The sequence below is a fragment of the Salmo salar genome, chromosome ssa19 (assembly GCF_905237065.1).
Source record: "Salmo salar chromosome ssa19, Ssal_v3.1, whole genome shotgun sequence".
NCBI lineage: Eukaryota > Metazoa > Chordata > Actinopteri > Salmoniformes > Salmonidae > Salmo > Salmo salar.
The window spans coordinates 21,333,856-21,352,963 of record NC_059460.1 but is presented as its reverse complement, the minus strand read 5'-3'; the positions used below and the strand labels follow the sequence as shown (position 1 = coordinate 21,352,963).

General features: G+C 43.3%; 1 protein-coding gene across 1 annotated transcript in view; it reads left to right on the top strand.

The window, feature by feature from the left end:
- Window positions 1-3,439: 3,439 nt before the first annotated feature.
- The window catches only part of LOC106578565 (cadherin-12), a 250,360-nt gene continuing 234,691 nt past the window's right edge, over window positions 3,440-19,108 (top strand). Inside the window, exon 1 of the mRNA XM_014157554.2 lies at window positions 3,440-3,820. The gene's annotated coding sequence lies outside the window, so the exon portion shown is untranslated. The remainder of the gene's footprint in view (window positions 3,821-19,108) is intronic.

The window sequence follows — 19,108 nt, the reverse complement described above, 5'->3', positions numbered from 1 at the left end:
AATCAATTTATTGTGGTTTAGAGAACGCAAACCATACTTTTGAAGTGCTGAAGACAGTATGCTTTGTTTGCTGGTTGTGTGGTTCATTGGCACAGAAACCTGTTGGTGTAAAATTTGTTGCATGTAGTTTATTTAATTATGAATGGCATCAAAATGTTGAAAATCTGATTTCCCCCTAGCTGATCATTGTCTGGAGCCAGCTCTGATTGTAGAGTATTAAAATGTGCAGGGAGAGTGAGTTCATGTGTGGTGGTTGGCGAACCCTCAACCTTCTGGCCCATTGCCCTACAAGGCATTGACTGTGCCGTAAAAGCATGCTGAAGTGGCAAAGTCGATATCCACATTTATAAACACAGGGTCGCTACAGTTATTGTTATTTGCAGTTGTAAACATTATTTTGAGTTAATTCTATGAGGGGTGAGGGTGTTCAATTTATTTTACTGGAGAATTAACTAGCAGGTTAGGAGAATTAGGTTAAACTCTATCCCATCTAGACATGACCCTGAAACAATGGCAATAATAATCCACAGTTTGCTTTGCAGTTCATTTCAGTAGGATCATTTTCACATGTACATTTACATTTTGGTAATTTAGCAGACACTCTTACAGTCAGTGCATTAAACTAAAGGTAGATAAACAACAAGTAGTCATAGCAAGTAAAATGGTTTCTGTAACAATTAATGAGAATAATATTGCTGTTCAGGTCGGCTACTTGCAAATGTATTTATGTATTTGAAAATACAAAACATATGCATTTTAATTAAATACATTTCAAAATACAAGTATGCTTTAGTTTATTTTGAACCATTGAGATTTTTGGTATTTTATAATTGTGTTTTGTAATTTTTGCCCATATCTGAATAAAACCCATTTTGTCATTTTGTTCCAAGTTTACTTTCTATTCTGGAATTATCTATGCACATTTATTTGAGTTCAAGCAACTAAAACAATTCCATGTATATTAAGATATTACATTTCTTTCATACCATGATATACCGTTTCCAAATGTATTTTTTACAGAAGACCTTCACATTTAGTAACCACAATATCATTACCAAGCAATGACTACCTTAACATGTACTAATGCAGGTATCATTGCAGATGCAAATTGTGTACAAATGTAGGCTTGAATGACAAATACAATAGACCAGATTAACTGGAGTGACATTCACTCTCACGGGTGGGCAAAAAGAAAAACCTGAAATCCACACCCTCAATATCTCTTCATGCACATGAGGTGTTGAAAGCAATTTGGAAGCTTTATTCAATTAAACAAATCACATTGATCTGACAAATTCATTATTTGATTTCAGACAAATTTATAGAATAGGTTGATAAACCAAAATGTCATTTTCAATCATTCCAATCAGTAAAAGCACTTCAGATGAACATCAGTGCCATCCCACTTTTTACAGTGTAGGGAAAAGGGTGTCATTTGTGACGCACTCCCAGTGACTTTACTGGAACATTCTGACTAAAACTCCCCGCCGGCTGACGCCTCCTGACTCTGAGCATCCGTTCCACCTTTCTCTCGCTCAGTGAAGCATGTGCCAAGAGGATTAAAGATGGCGTCCTCTAGGGCGGCGACATGCCATCTGGACAGGAGTTGATCCTGGAGGGGAATAGTAATGAAAGCATCTCAACTGAGAGACTAATTAATGTTTGGTCTGTGCTGTTTATAATTTTGGGTGGTAGTGTTGTCAATCTGGAATATTATTTATCTCAAAAAGAGGACTTTGAGTGCCTGTAATTTTTTACACATTCTACAAACAACAGTATTGGAAGGTGTAGTGGAGCATTGCATTTATGACAGATTTTTGTTGAATTTTTTTGGCACACAAATCATCTCCATTACTTCCCTAGTGACGTTTCAATTGTTCTACTCTACTGTGGGTGTTTTAGTACTTTAACTCTAAGGCACTTAGACAGTGTTTTTGCCAATAATGTTTTTTATCAAGTTCACCATATAACAACATTTGTTTTTAAGGTCTTTCAACTTACTCTTATAAGATGTAATAGCAGAATGCACAAGGGAAAAACATTTGGTAGTGTAAAATCTTAAATTCAAAGCTGGACTAAATTCCTGCCGACCCCTCAGTTTGGGAACCACTGATGCAGGGGATGCAAAGGTTGTTGAAGTTAGCCTCTCAATTTTAACTGCCTTGATGACCTTGTCGTTGTTGTTGTTGTGCCCCCTTGTATTATTGAGCTTGCTATTTTTTGGGTGCCATGCACCTTTGTTGTAATGCACTTTGCTTTTAGTATTGTCACGTTAACATTTGCTATTTCATTTTATTCCTTACTCTGTATGTTTCCTTGGGTATCTTGAAAGGCGCAAATAAAATGCATTGTTATTATCATTGTAGTATTACAATCTCCAAATTAAACTTAGTCAGGCAGTGGATGTTCAAATGCAGTAAAAAACTGCTCATCCTCAAGACAATCCTACTGTGATGTGGATTAGACATGCTAAATGCTAATGCCTCAGTAACCTTTTCCCATGACTGATGTGTGTCATCTCCATTTTTCTCATCACATTAAGATCTCATTTGAAAGGTTAAATCTCATGTTTCCTCTTCAATTTCCCAGAGGTGAAGGGGAGACAATGTCTGATGTTAACCATCATGGCCAAGTGGAGTGGAGGAGTCCTCATCTACATCCCAAATCGCATCCTATTCCCTCTATACTGCACTACTTTTAACTAGGACCCATAGGGCTCTGGTCAAAAGTTGTGTACTGTTTAGGGAATAGGGTGCCATCTGGGATGCAATCGATGAGTCCACCTCCTCCAAGTGGAGGAAACTAGCAATGCATTTAATCATGCAAGACATGGAAATATGAGAATGTAGGTCACATGTTAACTACAACTGACAGACTTCAGAGGGACCAGGAAGTTTGTTTTGATGTTTTTTACAGTCTTTGCTTTACTGCAGAATATAGAAAAGGTAAAGGGCTTGTTGTATTGTTTGTGTTCTGTGTGAGGGGTTATAAGGGCATATTAGTGGAAGCCTGCTGATGTACCTGACTCTAATAAGAGTTAAGCCCTAATGGTAAACCAACCCCCTCCCCTTTCGCTATCTCTGTCTCTCCCTCTCTCCCCTCAACACACTACTACAGTACTCCCCCATTTCCGTGGCATCATCTGTGAACACATTAGCTTGGATGAGATGCCATCCCCAAGTGGCACTACTGTCTTTCTGATTAGAATATCCCCCCAGTGACCACAGCGTACATCACTGGCTCTCTCTCTGTAGGAGGGAGGGCTCTCCAGCACCCTATAATCTGCTTGATGAAGATCCCAGTGCCCCGGGGACCTGACAGGGGGCTGCCTCACACCAATCACGGCTGCCCCAGCTCCCAGCGTACACGCAAGCCCGTCGCCACTGAGCCAGTCAGCGAGCTAGTCAGTGCTTACAAACCCTCTCTCATTCTGTCGCTCTCTTCCACTCGCTCTCTCACACATTCATACAAGCTTGCTTTGCTCTCTCTCTCCCCTCTCTCGCTCTCTCACTCGTCATTGTAAAACCACAGGGAGACTCATTGTGGCTCCTACATTCCCTCTCTCTCACCCTATTGTTTTATACTTCTAGTGGCACACGCTGCGGCATCAGCTCTGGCGTGGGCACTAGGCTATGCACAGAGAAGGATAATGAAAGAAACGCACCAACGAGAGAGGTAGGGGTAAATGAGAAAAGAGATAATTAAAGAGCGGAGGAGAAAAGGAGAAGAGAGGAGAAGCTTGTATTGTATTCTTCACAGGGAAAAGAACCTTGGATTAAGCTGACTTTGAAACTGTTTGCTATAATTGTGATCATTCAAGGTAAGTGTGCTGTTTAATTATATCTTAGTTGGGCTGTGTTTCATTGTTGTTTTTTATAAGGTAGGCTATGCTGATAATGAATATATTTCCCCTCCAAGTCAATAATGAGTGCCAGTTACAGTGCCAGCAACTCATGGACATTTCTGTCTCTGCAGCTGCCCCAAATGGCTTTCAAAGCCTCCTTGATGTCAATGCTTTTTTTATTATATATATTTTGACTTGTCAATAAAGTCTCTTTCATTACCCCCCACCCCCCAGCACATTAGTAAGTTGATAGATGTTATCCACACCACAAGTGATTAGGAATTGCATGCAGAGGGAACAGAACCAGCGGGTGTCCTTGAAACATTTCTTGCAGAAAGAGTTTGAGAGAGACAGGAGGTTTTGTGTTCTGAGTACAGTCAGTCCTACTGAAGAATGTCTCCCATTCATGACTGTATTGTCTTTGTGGTCTTTAGGTCAAAGCGAGCCTATCCATTTGTTCATAGATGACACAGTAGGTGTCAGTGAATGCAGATTGGCACATGCGTCAAAGCATCCCTCACTTGGACTGTGTGATGACCCTGTTTATAAGTCATAGTGAGTGATTTTTGTTCATTTGCATTTAAAAGGCAATTTTGATGTTCAACTTGGCATTGGAAAGTGTTCAAACATTGGATATCAAACCATAGCCTGTCAAGTAGTTTGGGGGACATCAAGGAACTGATTTCAACACTGCCTTGAGGGAAACCAAAAAGCAAAAGTCAACATTTTTTGATCGCAATGTGTAACACTCTTGTAATCTAATGAAATCAAAACATTTTATCATTGGATTTGCTAAAATAGTTTTAGTAAGAGATTCCATTTAAGGAACACATGTGAAATCATGTGAAACCATGTTTTTGGAACACCACGTGATGATATTTCATATGAAGTTTTACATGTGGATGTTCATGTGATCACATAACTGTGATTCAGATTTTCACATGTGAATATTTTTCACATGAAAATTAACAGGTGATGCCCTGCAAACAAAAATGAGTCCTTGGGATACAGACACAAACAACACTTTTTACATAGTGTTTTCAAATTACATATTTGGCACACTAGATTACATTGTGTATGTTTATTGAGATAACAATTATTCTTCAACATGTCCTCACCTGGGATTTGCAAACTATTTTAGCTGAACAACGTACCACTTACATTAAAAGGAAAAGAGACACATGAGGCCAGTTAACACATTTTAACACCTCCGAGGAGAATATCATTTGTTCAACTCACTTGTTAATTGCAGATTCAGATGTGGAATTTGCTCTTTCACATGTGAAATTCAAACTCTCACATGTGGAGTTGCATTTTCACATGTGAAAAACTGTTGAACTGTTGCATCCCCATGTTGTCACATTTATTTGACATTATATCATGTTTTCACGTGTGAAGCTTCATGTTATCACTTGTTGCTTTTACATGAATGTGTTTTTTTCTGTAAGGGATCAGATACTTAAATATTTAAATAATAACTGCAAAAGTGACAGTAAAAATGTGGGTGTGAGTGCTTTAAAAAAAATCTAAACACAACACAGCCTGCTTTGAAATGCTCACAATGCAGGTATGACTTTATATACTGCAAATTATAGCCCATGTTTACGTACATTTCTGAAATACCTTAGTGGATTAGAAGATTTCTGGTAGTATCCAAGGGGATTAGTACCAACAACCTGAGAGAATATGAAAAGGCAACACACACTATATGATATGCTACATGTGAAATATGGGATCATAAATGCACCATGTTATTCAGATGAGCTGTAAAAGAAGATATGAGTACAGCATATTAAATATCTACACTGCTACACCGCACATACCTGTAGGGTTTACATGTGGGGAGACAAAATGAATGCACATGTAAAGAGTTATGTATCTCAGTGATCCATTGCTGTGGAGTATTTGTTTGTTGAAAATCCAATACATTCATAATGCATTGCATACTGGATATGACAGGATATAGATTTTAGGGAGAATTGAAAGTGGTGAGCAAGCATTTTATTCAGTGGCTGTTATAGTAGATCTACTCTGCTGAAAGTATTATTTTTTTAAGAAATGATTTGGTAACATAATGGTAACATTTTAACTAAACCCAGCAGGTATACTGATATATGAATATAGGTAAATATTGCCAATTGGAAGGCTGTACTGAAAACAATGCAAATGCTGTGTGCATTCTCAGTCCTTTCATCTCCATCTTCTGTGAATTAATTCCAAAGGAGAATAGAATGTATATATGACAGTGATGACATGTGACACTTCATGAGTTTCCTGCGTCTCGTCTGACATCATATTTATGCACAGGCATACTCCCCAACCTATACCTTCAGATTGCATGCAAAACCCACACTTGCCTACACCGCTCTGCACCACTTTCTCAGAGCAGATCTTATGTCGCACTCTTCAGAGGCATATACATAACTGTATTTGGGCTGTGTTGCAAATGGCACCCTATTTCATACATAATACAGTACTTTTGACAAGTGCTCATTGGATAAGATCTTTGGGCCCTGGTCACAACAAGTGCCAAATATAGGGAATATGCTGCCATTTGAGACACAAACCTTGTCTTGTCACCATTCAGCTGGAAACACTTGCTTTAGAATAATCAAATCATTCTCCAAGGAGTCCACTATTACATAGAACAGGAGATGGCCCTCTTGAGCAGTATCTATGGAGGGTATACAGGAGAGAGATTATCATTCAAAACATGCACCCACACTGGGATATCGTAACTACATGAATTATGTGATAAACGAGGGAGACATATAATGCATTAATGTAACTGGCTATGGTGACCTGACTACAGCACATGTCCTGTCTGTTACATTGCTTAGCACTTCTGGAACTGACTTGTGTCAGTAGCATTTACATAGCCTTGATGGGCCGGATGGAGTGCCCTACTAATTGTGTTAAATTATTGACAATCACATTTTGTACAGGTCTGGTTAGATTAACAAAAGTAGAGTCAGGTGACATAATCTATTAGATTTGTTAATTGTAAAACTTTACAGTAAACTCAACTCTAACTGTTCTGTAAACCTACCTGTAACTGTTCTGTAAACCTCATAGCTATCCAAGTATCTTTGGGTAATCCACTACTTTACTGTTGCATGACAGGCATGCATCTCCCACAACAAGACAGCAGCAAATACACTCAGCCGAGTTGTGACATCCCCAACGAACCCTCTAATGGAGTTCCTGAGTCCCAAATGGCACCATATTTCCTACCTAGTATAATAGTTTTTAACCAGAACCCTATGGGGTCTGGTCTAAGGTAGTGCACTCAAAAAGGGAACAGGGTGCCATTTTGGACGCACACTGTGTTAACCACTTCTCATGGTTCTACCCACTTTTACTGCGCTCCATGTAATTTTAATGGCAATACTGAGTGGCTCCACAAAAAGACCAAGTCCGTCCGCAAATCCCTCACTGTCACTATATGAAATAATCTGCAGCACTGTTTGACCAGGGGAAAGAGAAAGGCCTGCATAACAAATGGCACCCTGTTCCATTTGTAGTGCATTATTTTAGTGCTCTGGTTAAATGTAGTGCACTAAATAGGGAATAGGGTGCTATTTGGGACGCAGTCATAAAAAGGAGGGTGTTTATGGATCTGTGTCCTGTATTTATTATCATAAGAAGAGCAGAAATGATCAGTCATTCGTATATGCCACCTATCACCCCCTTCTGCCGAATGTGTCGGTCAAGAGCCTTCTGCTTAAATGGGATCAATACTTGAGATTGTTTGGAGTCTCTAGATCAGACCTCTCAAACCCTATTCCTGGAGCGCTACCCTGTAGGTTTTCACTCCAACCCCAGTTGTAGCTCACCTGATTCAGCTTATCAACAAGCTAATTGTTATAATCAAGAGAAAACAAATGGGACGGTAGCTCTCCAAGAACAGGGCTGGGGAGCCTTGCTCTAGGCCAGGATTTCCCAAACTCGGTCCTGGGGCAACTCCTGGGTGAACGTTATTGTTTTTGCTCTAGCACTAAACAGCTAATTATTTGAGTCAGCTGTGTAGTGCTAGGGCAAAAACCAAAACGTGCTCCCAGACAGGACCGAGTTTGGGAAATCCTTTTTTAGACAGTGACCACTGTGTTCTCCTTTATACTTTAAATACCCTGTAGTTCTTCTTTGAGGGGGAGGACCTTTCAGTAGCCATAATGTACATAACCTCAGAGTGCTGTGGTTAATTTTGTATGAACCATTAGGATGGAAATCAACAGAACCAGTTGATTCTGTCACAGCACGTCTGACTGCCTGTGTAACTTCAAGGCCACCCTCAGATTAGGTATTGATTTTGCCTGTTTGTTTTATATATATTGTGTATGATGTTCTACTTTTACAATGCATAGAAAAAACAGGTCATGTCTTGGCTCGGGCTGTACTGTTGTCTTGGCTTTGGAGAGACCCTGGCTTCTGTGTCCCAAATGGCACTCTATTCCCTACGTAGTGCACTTGTTTTGACCAGACCCTGCAGACCTTTAAGACAAGGCTCAGACAATCAACAGCAGGATTCCTAAACATTTCAAATGAAGGTCCTGCCGTGATGGATGAGCCTCTGTCTAGAGGAGGTATTGCTCCCCGTTTCCTCCTGACTGATGGGCACTCCAACTCTGCTGCAATTATTTAAATAGATTTGTCTCCATTACTTTGTCAAGTTTCTGTAGGTGGTATCTTCTGCTGTGTGCTGAAACACCTCTTTAGAGAGGAGAAAAGGAAACCTCCCCTAATATTTTCCAAATCATTTTGGAAACCACGCATCATTTCAATCAAATGACATTGGGTTAGTTTAAAAATCCACTGTAACGTTACAGATTTGTGATCCCCAGGGAGTGTAGTTAAATAATATGACAGCAGAACAGACATCATGTTCCATGGGTGTCTGTCTGTTTACCCTAGTGAACTGTAAGCTGTAAGAGTGTGGTGCAGTGTGTTAGCTAGCTGGATGGCGAGCTAGCGGGCCCAGCAGAAACGGCCAAACCTAGTCCTCTGAGGACCCGGCTGGCCAGGAGATGTGCCGACTCTGCAGGACAGAGATTATTGTGTGGCCATATCAGAGTACAGCCACCACAGACTCCTCCCTCCTGCACTGCCACCGCTTGGTCCTGGCAAAGGGGACAGAGTCAAAGCGAGAGAGAAAGGCATGGTTTTCCCTTTCACACAAAATGTTATTGACATTGTACCCCCTGTTCAACCTGATCTTTTATATTCTGTCCTATGGGATTTTATTCCATTCCATTCTGTTTTGTTCATTCTGTTCCAATTAAAATTGTTTCTGGGTGAAACCTTGGAGGCAGTTTAGAAGTATCAGCTCCTTGAATGTGTACAGTGAAATAGAGACAGATACTGACCCCTTGTCATTCAGTCAAGTTCATATGTCTTTTTCAAACACTTTGACAGGTGAATTATTTTTGACTGGTAAATAATTATATTAAAGCATTAGCTAGTTGCCTTCCATTTCTGTTTTTGAATACCACAGCATTATGACTTAAAAATAGCAGTCACAGCAGTGAAAAGCCTGAGGCTTTTGTGCCTTTGAATACATTTTGTTCCATGCCTGTGAAACATTCACCACAGAGTCCTTGTAAACGGTCGACAGGAGTGGTAGCCATGAATTCACTGGAGGCCATCCATAAGCAAAGCCATGATGGAGAGTGTTGCATTACAACAATGTGTTATAGTTTTATGGTATGTATCTGTGTCTGTGGTGTATTTGATCTTATAGTCCAACTGCACAGGTAAATGGTTTGGCTGGCAGGCAGGCAGACAGGAAGGAAGGCGGGCGGGAGGGAGCAAGGACGGACTGTTGGAGGAAGAAATCCACTGTGTGATGATGTGTGAGTCTGGTAGGAGTCCATAACCTTAAACATAACCTCCTTAGCTCCCATTGGCAACACTGCAAAGATTTCCTGTCACACAGGTGAATGACTATTAGTTTACTGACCCTAGAGGTAGAGGGAGATTGTAATGATTTCCAGAGAAGAAAGGTAGCTACTGTAGCTTGGGGCCCTTTCAGGTTACTAGTGGCATACCTTGCCTCTGCTGGAGGATAGAGCTGGATATGTGAGGAAAAAATAGATATGGGGGAATAGGAATACCCAATTCCTGGTGAATTCACAAAATCTTTGATGGTACTCAAGTGCATTAGCATACCCTTTTAAAGATGTCTTTGAGTGTGAGATCAGTATCATTCAAAACATATATTAATTATCTTCTGGTGTTTGGTTGTAACTGTACACTACAAACGGTATTGAAACACTTTGTGGAATTCATGATTTATTCCAAGAGCGAATAAAACATGGGTGTCAGTAATTACTAAACTGGATAATGTATCTCTGCCTTTCACTAGGCATGACTGTGAATTTAGCCCATGTGTTACCATGAAGCTCAAGAGAGAATGATCAAAACCTTTGAATACTCTCTGCAACAAAAACACTATTTGAAAAATGTATGTGCTTTTCATGATTCTGCTGAGATTTTCAGCAGAGTATATGCAGAAAATATATAAAGGTATACACCATTACTTTGATCAGAGAAATATGAATTAATCTTCGCCGGTTTATGGGGGGAAAAGCCTCTTAGCCAAGAAGATAGGCGGCTATCTAATGGATAAAACATTTGTGCTTCAGCACAATTTTGTGTCAGCCAAATGTGAGAACTCCCACAATATTTATCTCAGTCTGTCTGTTTTTATCCAATCCTTGCTTTTACTCCTACGCATTTAACATGTTATCCCGTACCGGATGTCACATAGAATTTGGAGTTCCATCCATGCAAAAACTAATCTTTGCTTCATTACAGAGAAACCTGTTCCTTTAAATGCTCCCAGTAAGGCAATGGACACTGTATCCCTGTGAAACACCTCATTAAAAAAATCGACATCCGACCTTTGAAATTTCACAGTGGAACTTTTCTATAATCATATACCGTAAATTCCGGACTATAAGTCGCAACTTTTTTCCCAGGCTTTGAACCTCGCGGCTTAAACAATGACGCGGCTAATATATGGATTTTTCCCGCTTTCTATTTTTTTTCTCCAAAAAAACACATTCTGTGACGTCCTCAGTTTTTTGCCGGCATGAAGCTTTCATTAGACCAATGAAATTTCCGAACAGGTTAAGGTCAAACAACTTTTTTGTTTACTGTTTAGATTAAATCGAGCGCGCTCAAACTTCCCATCATTCTGATTACGGTAGTCATTTTGTCACCCTCATCATGGCAAAGACACAGAGAAATGCATATGATGCAGCTTTCAAGTTGAAGGCGATTGATCTGGCTGTTGGAAAAGGAAATAGAGCTGCTGCACGGGAGCTTGGTCTTAATGAGTCGATGATAAGACGTTGGAAACAGCAGCATGAGGAATTGACTCAGTGCAAAAAGACAACTAAAGCTTACTGCTAATTTTGTATTTTTTGTTACAAGCCGTGTTTTGTTAAAGCCTATTTATTTGTGTTACATGCCGTGTTTCGTTAAAGCCTGTGTAAAGTTAATTTGTTTCAATGTACCGGTAGGCACCTGCGGCTTATAGACATGTGCGGCTTATTTATGTTCAAAATAATATATATTTTTTAATTCAGTGGGTGCGGCTTATATTCAGGTGCGCTTAATAGTCCGGAAATTATGGTAGTCGATTTTGCATTTTTGTATAAATAAAAAAATCACATAAAGGAATTTGGGGAATGCTTTTTGTTTGTTTATTCCTCAAATATCCATATAGCACTGATATATCTATTCACAACAATTAACACCCTTAAAATAGTGGAGCATGGACTTGGATATAAATACTTTGTATTTAGATTGTATCAGCATCGAGCTGTGTATTGGACAGTGGATTCTTTCTGATTTGGCTTGCGTGAGACTCAGCATTTCTGAGTTTTGACATTGGACTCAGAGCATCTCTTCTTCCTGATTACCTCACTCCATTTCCACCCCCCCGTAATGCTTATCTTGACAGGAGGTTATAAGAAGAAGCAGCTCTCCTTAGCCAGCAAAACCACTAACATGATAATAATACAATAATTTGGTGGGTGCTTATATTTGTCCTGTTTAACACATGTACAAGTGTGTATTAACCCTTTACACTTGTGGGAATTGGCTTTTATGGATAGGGCTAAATTTAAATGCATAAGTGTCACACTGTATAATAATAATGATAGGAGACAGGCACAGGAATACGTAATAGTTTTTTTTATTTCTCCACCCAAAATAAAGTAAGTCATGAAAACAATGGGGACAAAGCCCATGACAAATACGTGTGTATATATATATATATATATATATATATATATATATATATATATATATATATATATATATATATATAAAACACAGGGATGTAACCCAAACAAAAGAGCGAGGTGTAAACCTCTAAAAACACATGGGACGAGGCCCGTAATAACAAGCGCACAATTACGCGTAGCACGAAAGCCAAAACAGAGCACAGGTACTCACAAGACAAAAGGACATGGGATCATAATCAACAAGGACAATGGGGAACAGAGGGCACATATATACATATACTAATCAGGGGGAGTGGGAACCAGGTGTGCATAATGAGACAAGACAGTCAGGGGTTGGTGGTAATGAATCCAATTCAGTGATGCTTAGAAGGCCGGTGAGGTAGACATCCTGGACCTGGTGAAGGGATTGAGCAGCAGTAACCCCCCCTCACCGAAGTGTCCAGGATGTCCATCACAGGAACCCAGCACTGCTCCTCTGAGCTGTACCCCGCCCTACACCTAAAATTCAGGACTTCACGGACTGTGTATGCCGGCCCTCCCTCGATGTCCAGAGGAGGAAGTGGGGCGCCACTGGGTCCAGCCTCAGCAAAGGGACCAGGCACCACTGACCTGAGAAGAGACACATGAAAAGTCGGGGTAATTAAGGCTCCTCAGGAATTTAAATGGCCACACAAACCGCGGGCTCAGCTTCCGGCAGGGCAGGCGGAGGGTGGAGAGCCAGACCAGGTCGCCTGGAGAAACAACAGGCGCCTCAATGCGATAGCTTTCGGCCAGTTCCTTGTGCGGATTCACAGCCCGCTGGAGACGAGTGTGCGCAGCACTCCAGGTCTCCTCAGCACGCCGAAACCACTCGTCCACCACAGAGTCCTCGGTCTGGCTCGGTTGCGAAGGTGCCGGCAGTCCCGCACACCCCTGAGCACATAGTCGCGGTTCTCCGGGCACAGTGTAGGTGCGGGTTCCGTGCGCAGGGCCTGCCATATGTCAACGTTCATGTCCCACGTCACTGGCGCAATGATACGGGGTGGAGGGATAATGGGAGTTTCCTGTCCCTGCATCATAGAGCCGAGACAGGGCGTCCGCCTTCACGTTCTTCGAGCCTGGCCTATAGGAAGCCGTGAATTGGAACTTGGCAAAGAATAGAGCCCATCTGGCCTGTCTCGGGTTTAGCCTCTTCACTGCCCTGATGTACTCCAGATTGCAGTGGTCCGTCCACAACAGGAAAGGGTGTTTGGTCCCCTCCAGCCAGTGTTTCCAACCCTTCAGAATCTTCTTGACAGCCAAGAGTTCCCGGTCCACTAAGTCGTAGTTCCTCTGGGCGGGGCTCAGCTGCTTGGAGTAGAAGGGGCAGGGCCGCAGCTTTGGAGGGGTTCCAGTGCGCTGGGATAGTACTGCCCAGACTTCTACTTCGGAGGCATCCACCTCGACGATGAAGGGGAGTGAGGGGTCTGGATGTGGCAGCATGGGAGCAGTGGTGAAGCATGCCATCAGTGTCTCGAATGCCCTCTCCCACCTCCACTGTCCAACGAAGCCGATGGGGACCTCCTCTCAACAGCGAGGTAAGAGGATGAAGCCCCGGATGAACCTCCGGAAATAGTTTGCAAACCCCAGGAATCGCTGGACTGCTTTCACGGAGTTGGGGATGGGCCATGACCTGACTGTGCTGATGCGTTGCTCCTCCATCTCCACTCCCTCCATGGATATGAGGTAGCCCAAAAAGGACACGGACCGCTGGAGAAACAAACATTTCTCTTGTTTAACATATAGATCATACTCCAACAGTCTTCCCAGCACAGACCTGACTAATGAGACATGCTAGGCGCGGTCAGCAAAATAGAACAAAATGTAATCTATATCAACCACTATGCCCCATCCCAGCATGCCCCGAAACACTTCATTAATAAAGGCCTATAAGACTGAAGGAGCATTAGACAGGTCAAAGGGCATCACGAGATCCTCATAATGGTCCGTGGTCATGGAAAAGGCAGTTTTCCATTCGTCGCCTGCATGAATGCGCACCAGATTGTAGGCGCTCCTCAAGTCCAGTTTCGTGAAGTACTGCGCCCCGTGCATTTGTTCGATGATGGTTGGGGTGAGGAGTAAAGGATTGCTGAACTTAACGGTAGCTTTGTTCGATTATCAATGCAGTGGCGCAGTCCCCCGTCTTTCTTCTTAACATAAAAGAAGCTTGAGGAGGCAGGTGAAGTAGAGGGGTGGATAAGACCCTGCTGGAGGCTCTCCTGTATGTAGGTCTCCATTGCCTCGGTCTCCATATAAGAGAGGGGATAGACGTGTCCTCTCGGGAGAGCTGCATCAGACAGCAAGTCAATGGCACAGTCCCAGGGGCGATGAGGAGGCAGGCGTGTAGCCTGGGTCTTTGAGATACCCTGGTGCAGATCCTGGTATTCCTCTGGTAAATCCACTTGAGGATGTTGACAGACACCGCGTGACACCTCCCCTGACACTCCTGCCACCAACATAACAGGGTTATGCCAACTCAACCAGGGAAGACCTAAAACAACGGGGTGCCAGAGGGTGTCTATAATCACAAAGTTGATTTGTTCTAAATGAGTGTCATGGGTCAGCAGAGAAACGGGAAAAGTGATGTGGTGTACAAGCCCTGTCCCTATTGGATGATTATCCAGGGCTCAAAACGGAATGGGTGACTGTAGGGGAAACAAAGGAATGTGTAATGCAGTGGCCAGTGCGCTGTCTAAAAGATTCCCGGCAGCTCCGGAATCAATCAGAGCTAAAGGGAGTGAGGGGCTAGGGTATTCAAGGAATTTAATGGGAAAACACACTGTTTGAGTTGACAGAAAAGGAGGGGAGATCTTGCATCCTATCTGGGTTGGAGCAGGGGAATTCCCGAACTTGTCACCTCCTCGCCTATTAGAGGATAGAGGGCAGGTCAGGGAGAAATTACCCCTTTCTCAACAATAGGAGCAGAGGCCCAGACTGCTCTTCTCCTACGTTCTGCCTCGGGCAAATGTGCAGAGCCCACCTACATCGGCTCTAGCCACGGAGAAGGTGTAGCCATGGGCTCCGGATTCCACGCAGGTCTTCACCGGGACCGCAGGAGGTTGTCCAACCGGATCGCCATACTGATGAGCTGGTGGAGTGACAGGTTGTCATCACGGCAGGCTAACTCCATCTGTACCTTCTCCTGCAGTCCGCTGCGGAACACCGTGACCAGAGCCGACTCGTTCCATCCGGTGGAGGCCATGATGGTCCGTGATGGTCCGGAACTCAAGGGTGAACTCCGAGGCGGTCCTAGATCCCTGGCATAGTCGGAGTAGGCGCTCACCTGCCTCTCGGCCTTCCACAGGATGATCAAACATCGAGCAGAAGAGGAGGGTGAAGCGCTAGTAGGACTCGACCTTGGGTCCGCCCATTTCCCAGACTGCGGCACCCCAGTCCAAGGCCCGTCCAGTCAGTACCGAGATGACGGTGGCAACCCTGTCTCTCCCGGAGACAGCTTCGGCGTAGGGAGCGCGGTACAAGTCACATTGCAGAAGGAATCCCTTGCATCTTGCTGGCCTTCTGGGAGGGACAGGGGTATTCCGCGGACCGGCTCAGATGGGACGGAGGCCGGTAGTGGTGGTGTGGGGGCTGGTTCCGGAACCGGTTCTGGAGACTGGAGGGACAGCACATTCCCCTCCAAACGCAGGATGGTTGCCAGCATGCTGTCCATTGCGCTGCTGAATCTGGAGAGACAGTCCTCGTGATGCTGGACTGTCTCTTCGATGGTCACCAGCTCGGCCATTTCCCGCTGTCTCCATTTAGATGGGTCAATTATTCTGTCACGCTAAATAATGATAGGAGACAGGCACAGGAATACGTAATAAGGGGTTTAATTTCTCCACCCAAAATAAAGTAAGTCATGAAAACAATGGGGAAAAATCCCAAAACAAAAACGTATATACACTGCTCAAAAAAATAAAGGGAACACTAAAATAACACATCCTAGATCTGAATGAATGAAATAATCTTATTAAATACTTTTTTCTTTACATAGTTGAATGTGCTGACAACAAAATCACACAAAAATAATCAATGGAAATCCAATTTATCAACCCATGGAGGTCTGGATTTGGAAAACCACACTACAGGCTGATCCAACTTTGATGTAATGTCCTTAAAACAAGTCAAAATGAGGCTCAGTAGTGTGTGTTGCCTCCACGTGCCTGTATGACCTCCCTACAACGCCTGGGCATGCTCCTGATGAGGTGGCGGATGTTCTCCTGAGGGATCTCCTCCCAGACCTGGACTAAAGCATCCGCCAACTCCTGGACAGTCTGTGGTGCAATGTAGCGTTCGTGGATGGAGCGAGACATGATGTCCCAGATGTGCTCAATTGGATTCAGGTCTGGGGAACGGGCGGGCCAGTCAATAGCATCAATGCCTTCCTCTTGCAGGAACTGCTGACACACTCCAGCCACATGAGGTCTAACATTGTCTTGCATTAGGAGGAACCCAGGGCCAACCGCACCAGCATATGGTCTCACAAGGGGTCTGAGGATCTCATCTCGGTACCTAGTGGCAGTCAGGCTACCTCTGGCGAGCACATGGAGGGCTGTGCGGCCCCCCAAAGAAATGCCACCCCACACCATGATTGACCCACTGCCAAACCGGTCATGCTGGAGGATGTTGCAGGCAGCAGAACGTTCTCCACGGTGTCTCCAGACTCTGTCACGTCTGTCACATGTGCTCAGTGTGAACCTGCTTTCATCTGTGAAGAACAAAGGGCGCCAGTGGCGAATTTGCCAATATTGGTGTTCTCTGGCAAATGCCAAACGTCCTGCACGGTGTTGGGCTGTAAGCACAACCCCCACCTGTGGACGTCGGGCCCTCATACCACCCTCATGGAGTCTGTTTCTGACCGTTTGAGCAGACACATGCACATTTGTGGCCTGCGGAGGGCATTTTGCAGGGCTCTGGCAGTGCTCCTCCTGCTCCTCCTTGCACAAAGGCGGAGGTAGCGGTCCTGCTGCTGGGTTGTTGCCCTCCTACGGCCTCCTCCACATCTCCTGATGTACTGGCCTGTCTCCTGGTAGCGCCTCCATGCTCTGGACACTATGCTGACAGACACAGCAAACCTTCATGCCACAGCTCGCATTGATGTGCCATCCTGGATGAGCTGCACTACCTGAGCCACTTGTGTGGGTTGTAGACTCCGTCTCATGCTACCACTAGAGTGAAAGCACCACCAGCATTCAAAAGTGACCAAAACATCAGCCAGGAAGCATAGGAACTGAGAAGTGGTCTGTGGTCACCACCTGCAGAACCACTCCTTTATTGGGGGTGTCTTGCTAATTGCCTATAATTTCCACCTGTTGTCTATTTTATTTGCACAACAGCATGTGAAATTTATTGTCAATCAGTGTTGCTTCCTAAGTGGACAGTTTGATTTCACAGAAGTGTGATTGACTTGGAGTTACATTGTGTTGTTTAAGTGTTCCCTTTATTTTTTGAGCAGTATACATATATATAACACAGGGATGTAACCCAAACAAAAGAGCGAGGTGTAAATCTCTAAATAATACACGGGATGAGACACGTAATAACAAGCGCACAATAACGTGTAGCATGAAAGCCAAAACTACAGAGCACAGGTACTCACAAGACCAACAGACATGGGACAATAATCAACAAGGACAATGGGGAACAGAGGGCATATATATACACATCCTAATCAGGGGGAATGAGAACCAGGTGTGCGTAATGAGACAAGACAGTCCGGGGTTGGTGGTAATGAATCCAATTCAGTGACGCCTAGAAGGCCGGTGACGTAGACCTCTGGAGCTGGTGAACGGAATGAGCAGCAGTACCGGGGGATCCATTACAATAAGCATGATAGCAATTGAAAGGGAATAGTTTGGAGATTATGGTGGAAATTATTTTTGACCAAAGTTGAGGACACAACAGTTTACCTGACACAAGACTGAATCCAAACATTACACTGTTGATTTTATGTCCATTTTACATTTACTGTACTTTTCGGCACATTTGTTGATAAAGAAATCTAAAAATGCTCTGGATACATTCAGTAGGATGATAAGAATATTCCTGGAACATGTGGGTTAGGTACAACATAAGACAAAAAAATGCAAAGGTTTTGAGTGAGAGGACCAACTGTTGTCCCCAAGTGGCACACCCCTCCACACCCCTCCACACCCCTCCAAAGTATACAAAGTTCCTAAGTAATGTCAATGCGCTTGTATGACTCAAAGAAGAGTTTTCAACTATAAGGTGCTTTTTCAAGCTCTCCTAATTGTGCCAATGAGGAACTAGAGTGAGCACACTTGTAGTTATTTTGCTTGGAACACAACCCTGCATCCCCACCATCAAACAATGACTGTTGTTGTTTACGTAATCCAAAAATGACCCGTTATAAATCGCAATCTAGGTCAGGTGGACATAATTTGAAAGCTTGTTCTATTTCCAACATGACTGGCTAATATTTAAAATACAATCTAACAGGGTTAGGCTTTCACAAGGCAATTCAGAGAGAGAGATCCTAATTCTGGTGCAGATTGAAATGTCATGAGTGCATTCAGGTTCGTGTTCTGCTGCACATTTTCTTCACAATATACAGAAGAACAATCCAGGGTATGACACCATGTCATCTTGCAAGTGTACATCAAACATAGTGATCAAAAAAATGTACACTTTATGTGACATGAGTTTTATGATATAGAAATTTGAAGTTGCCCAACTAGCAAGAGGGATGGGGGCAACTTCTTGTTGTGTGCAGTGCTCAAGTTCAGAATGAATTTAAGTCAAAACCCATACAGCACTGTGAAGCGGAGAGCCCTGACGTCATTTATAGCATCTTATTGTACATCCACTGTGTTCCAATTTAGGCACTTGTCAGTGCCCAAATCTGCCATTTTCAACGCGTAAACGATACGAGTGTAAATTCATTTTTTGCATATCCCCTCTCCCTGAAACATCCTCAGAGAATGTGGTCACAGCCAAGGTCTGCCATGATGAACAGCAACCCTGGAGAAGTTAG